At 42.0% G+C, this 6,262-nt stretch overlaps 1 protein-coding gene across 1 annotated transcript in view; it reads left to right on the top strand.

The window, feature by feature from the left end:
• Positions 1-212: 212 nt before the first annotated feature.
• JHY (junctional cadherin complex regulator) overlaps positions 213-6,262 on the top strand; it is a 113,116-nt gene continuing 107,066 nt past the window's right edge. Inside the window, exon 1 of the mRNA XM_044278299.1 lies at positions 213-245. The gene's annotated coding sequence lies outside the window, so the exon portion shown is untranslated. The remainder of the gene's footprint in view (positions 246-6,262) is intronic.

Raw genomic sequence — 6,262 nt, 5'->3', positions numbered from 1 at the left:
TCATTTCACTGCTTGTATATATGTATCTATTATATATAGAGTTCCTCATATATTATTGTAAGAGAAGCCTGCAGGTGGCCCCGGGGGCCTGCATGAGCCGGGCCCTCTCTGCTCTGTGGCTGAGGCCTGCACATGCCTTCTTTGTTCCAGGAAGTTTGTTGTCCATTTGGTTTCTATGGAAACGCCAACAGCAGAAAGCAGAGCAGCCCTGGGTGTGAGGAGGCCGGTGTGAGCTGCAGGATCAGGTATGCGAGGAGCTAAGTGACCTGTCATATTTCATATCCTTATAAATATCATATGTATTATACGTAAGAGAAATGGAGATGTCACTGAGTCTGTATCTTCTAACTGCAGACACTTTATAGCTTTACTATATTTTCATGTCTACTTTTTTTTATTTTTTTTTCTCTTTATTAAAGGGTTGATCTATGTTGTGGGATATGACGTTAATGGACAAGGGGTCCCAACTGAGGACCCGCCTATTAACCAGAGCAGACAGCTGCTGTACAGAGGTGCTGTGAAATGAATGATATGCGGCTGATTTATCTGGTGATAACTTATCTCTAGCGGTCCCAGCAGCATGACTTCCCGTCATTTTTTGGGGAAGCGGCTGCTGAAAGATAAATTCCAGTGTAATGTAAGGTGTTTTTTTTTTTGCCTAAAGTGTTTTTTTTAATGTAATTTTTGCTGGATTTTATATTTAGCATAATTAGTTTTACATGTGTTTTTCTGGCCTTTTTCAAGTCCTATAGAAAAACACAGAAAAAAAAATACTCTTACCCTAAGTTCACACCTGAGCGTTTTACAGCGCGTTCCTACGCGCTGTAAAACGCTCAACAAGGAGAAACCAATGCTTCCCTATGGGAATGGTTCTCACCTGGGCGTTTTACAGCGCGTACGATCGCGCTGTAAAACGCCCGACGCTCAAACAAGTTCTTGAGCTTTTTTTGGGGAGTTTGTCGCGTGTTCCCGTACATAGACTTCTGCGGGAACGCGCGACAATGTGTGTTCGCTTGTCTCTGTATGCGCGATTGTAAACGCCGGTACAATCGCGCATACAGAGCGCTCGTTTCAGAACGCTCAGGTCTGAACCCAGGGTAAGAGCTGATTCACATACAAATTTGATCTGGTGTTTTAGTACCATCAAAAAAAAAAAACACCATAAAAAATAATGTTTTGATTTTCCATAAGGCATGTGTTTTTATAGCATTTTTTGTTTGAATAGCATTTTGTCCCAATTGAGGTGATGAAAAAATGCCTGAAAAAAGTCCATTGCTGCAAATAAAACACAAACATTAGCAAACTGAAAAAATGTCTGTAGCAAAAAAAAAAATGCATGTGCATTTCATATTTCCAGTACGCTTTCAGCCAACATCTGTTGCTGGAGAGCTTTCAGCTAACATCTGGAGCTTTTCAGCACAAAATGTACCAAAACACCAAAAAATATATATATATAACTTTTAGAAATGCATAAACCCACCCAAATGAGAGCATTCTGTGTTTTGAAAAACTGCACAAAATGCAGTGCATGCAGGATGTTTTAGATTTGACTTTAGACTTAAAAGAAACCCTTGTCACAAGAAAGCTGCGTCATCAAGATGCTGTGAGATTAGGTCAGAGTAGCAGCGTTCAGTTCTGGTAACCCAACCATCACAATGGAGGTCTAAGGGCTCATGCACACGACAGTGTGCCAGCCTTGCTTGTGCTGCGGACCACAAATTGCACTACTTTTTTGTAGTGCGGAGGCATGGACAGAAAACCCACGGAAGCACTCCATAGTGCTTCTGTGACCTTCTGATCTGTGCTTCTGTTCCGCACTGTATCTCCTGGATTGCAGACCGATTTAAGCTGTTTGCGGGCCACAATGCGGGCACGGCCAGGCAACGGCCATGTGCATGAGCCCTAAGAGAGATGTAGCACTGCTGCTGTACATATAATGAGCAGATTTACTAAGTCTAATATCTGGACAGTGCAAACCCAGGGGGTAATGTATGAAATGCGCTGTGGCTTTGAATTTCAAAAGTGGAGGGTTTGTGCCTGTTTTTTCAGTGGAACAAATTCTACAAATTCAAGACGTGTTTATGACATTTTTAGGGTGCTTTGCACAATACATGGCATTTTTGGTTTAGGCTACTTTCACACTAGCGGCAGGACGGATCCGACAGGCTGTTCACCCTGTCGCATCCGTCCAGCCGCTTTTTCGCCATGCCGCCGGACTGCCGCTCTGTCCCCATTGACTATAATGGGGATGGGGGCGGAGCTCCGGCGCAGCACGGCAGTGTACGGCAAGAGGCCGCCAGACTAAAAGTACCGCATGTCCGACTTTTTAGACATGTTTTGCACCAAATTTACGAAATGTTGCTCATTAGTGATTATTTTTTTTTTGCACAAAATACCAATAGATTTTTCAGTCTAAAGTCTAATCACAGTAATAACTGGGTCTGGGCAGTGGTATACACTTGATACATGATACATTTGACCAAAAATTACGCCCCACCCAAAAAACATCTGACCGACCCTTAGTAAATGCAACTTGCCAGACAAGCGCAAGGCCCCTAAAAATTGCACATATGCACCATAGATTTGGCACAAATGCCTACTCCACCGACCAAACAGCCAAAATCATTCCACTTTTCTGGCACAGCGCACTTGATACATTATTCCCTAAGTATATTGACCTGTTAGCTTACTGTGCGCCAGAATTGCCACAGGGCAATTATTTTTATTATTGCACTGATTTAGACCTAAAATAATTTTTTCAATAGGTCTTTATTGAATTTTTTTTTACCACTGTCTTTGTGAGCCTTCAGATTCTCTAGTAGCAGGATCTGAATTTTCACTCTGTTCTGTCAGGCAGTCCAGCTGAAGGACTCCTTATCCCTGATCTCTCACCTTATAAACCCTTATTATAGCTCAATTCTTATCTTACTGATAAGAATGTGGCTTAAATAAGTGTTTATGACCTTTTAGTAATTTAGAGATAAGGCTTTTCAATTCATACAGCTAGAAAAACAGTTGACCCTTTGTGACAGAACAACTCAATATTTTTAATAAAGACCAATAGATTTTTTTTTTTGCCCCAAAAAATTAAAATGCAATCATAAGAAATTGCCCCTGAAGGTGTACATAGCCTTTAACCCCTTAGGGACCCATGACGTATCGGTACGGCATGGTTCCCGAGTCCTTATGGACCCATGACGTACCGGTAAGTCATGTGTTGTTCCGATCACCGTCACCCGGCGGGCGGTGATCGGAACAAGGTGCCTGCTCAAATCATTGAGCAGGCACCTCGGCTAAATGCGCAGGGGTGTCCCGTGACCCCCGTATCTGCGATCGCCGCAAACCGCAGGTTAATTCAGACCGGAGGTCTTTTACCTGGTGCGGCGGTGGTGGTGCCATTGGGTCCCCATTGAGCTGTGGGGGAAACCCGATGGCATGGAAGGCAACGCGATGCCTTCCTGAGGCATCTGCGCTGCCTTCTGGTGTTGAGCCTGTGAGATCCAGCCCCCTTGATCTCACAGGCCAGAAGCTGTATTACTCATACAGCCAATGCATGCCAATGCATTCCAATGCAGAAGTATTGGAATGCATTGTAAAGGATTAGACCCCCAAAAGTTCAAGTCCCAAAGTGGGACAAAAAATTAAGTGAAAAAAAAAGTTAAAAAAATAAAGTTTCCCCCCAAAAAAATTAAAAGTTTCAAGTAAAAATAAACAAAAACTTCATTTTCCCCAAATAAAGTTAAAAAAAATTGGTAAAAAATAGGGGGAAAAAAGTATACATATTAGGTATCGCCGCGTCCTCGACCGGCTCTATGAACATATCGCATGACCTAACCCCTCAGATGAACACCGTAAAAAATGTAAAATAAAAACTGTGCTAAATAAACAATTTATTGTCACCTTACATCACAAAAAGTGTAATAGCAAGCGATCAAAAAGTCACACACCCCAAAATAGTGCCAATAAAACCGTCATCTCATCCCACAAAAATCATACCCTACCCAAGGTAATCGCCCAAAAACTGAAAACAATTATGGCTCTCAGACTATAGAAACACTAAAACATGATTTTTTTTTTTGCTTAAAAAAAGAAATCATTGTGTAAAACTTACAGGAAGGTTCGTACAGCCCCTTGGACACCTACAAGACTAATTTACATATCTCTAAACTCCTTTTTTAAATAAAATAAAAGCACACAGCCCTATAGGACAGGGATATTGCGGACATGCTAGCGGCGATCTAGCCGTGCATGTCCGCAGCTCTATAGCCCAAAACTTGATGACAGAATCCCTTTAACCCTTGCTTTGTAACTGGAAAAAAAATATTAAAATGGAAAATCTGCCAAAAAAGTTAAATTTTGAAATTATATCTCTATTTTCCATTAATTCTTGTGGAACACCTAAAGGGTTAAAAAAGTTTGTAAAATCAGTTTTGAATACCTTGAGGGGTGTAGTTTATAGAATGGAGTCATTTTTGGGTGGTTTCTATTATGTAAGCCTCGCAAAGTGACTTCAGACCTGAACTGGTCCCTAAAAATTGTATTTTTTTTTAAATTTCAGAAAAATTTCAAGATTTGCTTCTAAACTTCTAAGCCTTGTAACATCCCCAAAAAATAAAATGTCATTCCCAAAATGATCCAAACATGAAGTAGACATATGGGGAATGTAAAGTAATAGGGTAACCATTTTTGGAGGTATTACTATGTATTATAGAAGTAGAGAAATTGAAACTTGGAAATTTGCAATTTTTTACACATTTTTAGTAAATTTGGTATTTTTTTATAAATAAAAATGAATTTTTTTAACTTAGTTTTACCAGTGTCATGAAGTACAATATGTGACAAAAAAAACTATCTCAGAATGGCCTGGATAAGTGAAAGCGTTTTAAAATTATCAGCACTTAAAGTGACACTGGTCAGATTTGGGGCCGAGTCCTTAAGGGGTTAAGTCACACCCCTTACCTACTAAGTGAGCAGGGGTGCACCACCAATGAGGCCAGGTGAGGCAATCGCCTCAGGCAGCACCAGGTAGGGGAAAGAGGGGGGCAGTGGAAGGGCCTGGACAATGAGAGTTTTCATTGTGGCAAAGGGGTTAGGTTAAGAAATTGGCATTGGGGGGAGCGCCATTTCCGTTTTCGCCTCAGGCCACAGAAAGGCTCAAAAGATGTCTGACACTTAGTAAATGTGGGGCACATGACATGCGTGGCAGAATTCTGTTGCATTTTCGTTAGTAACTCTGCCCCACTGTGTTACTACAGTCAGACACGGTGTGACAAATACCATATCAGCATGCAGCCGCAGCTTCAGTAAGATACTGTATACTGTACATTCCTATGGAAGGAGACTATTCAGCCGCGGTCAGAAGCACCCATCCAGTGACTGGAGATGAGCAAATTTTTCGAAAATTCTATTCGGCTAGTTCGCCGTATTTTTCCGAAATGATTTGATCCGAATTTATTTGTGTGCTCTTAGAATCGCTGCACACCATTTATTTGGGCAGTTACGGGGCTAAAACTGACCAAATAACTCAAGTATGAACTCAACCTTACAGGTCGATGTTAGTGTCAAGAAAAAGCGCACTCTTTTTATACTGTCATCAGCTGATTCCACATAGATGTCTACAGAACCTGTTCTAATAAACGCTTATACAATTATAGCCCCCCAATAGGATGGAGAGGGTGTCAACGGTAAGTTTGTGTTGATATCACTGATTATTTTGCCCTTCCTCTGATCCGTCAGAACAATAACCCCCAAAAAACGGATCCTGTGAATGGAATATTTGCATGTCTTCTGTGTTTTGTACCCACTCCTGCTTTTGTCTAACAAATTATAAGCCAATTCTGATGCGACCATACAGGCCTTACAGATGCTACACAGACAGGACAATGACAATGAGTGTGGAGGTGGCATCAGCAGCATGAGGAGGCCACAGAGTGGCAAGGTGACATAGTGTGGGGGTGGCAGCAGCATGAGGAGACCACAGAGTGGCAAGGTGACATAGTGTGGAGGTGGCAACAGCAGCATCATAAGGAGACCACAAAGTGACCCGATGACAGAGTGGGGAGGTGTGTGGCAATAACTGTACCCGCTGACAATGGTGGGCGTAAGAAGGAGCACTTGGCATTAGATGTTTGGCATCAGGTGGGTGGCAGCATCAGAATAGTAGCTTAGGCAGGTAGCCAGAAGAAACTGGTCTCTTTTGTCAAGGTTTGGGTGAGGCAGCTTGGATTATCTAATCTGATGCATCAGGCATGGGTGGGAATCA

This window comes from Bufo gargarizans, chromosome 2 (assembly GCF_014858855.1).
Source record: "Bufo gargarizans isolate SCDJY-AF-19 chromosome 2, ASM1485885v1, whole genome shotgun sequence".
Classification (NCBI taxonomy): Eukaryota; Metazoa; Chordata; class Amphibia; order Anura; family Bufonidae; genus Bufo; species Bufo gargarizans.
This window is presented reverse-complemented; position numbering and strand designations above follow the sequence as displayed.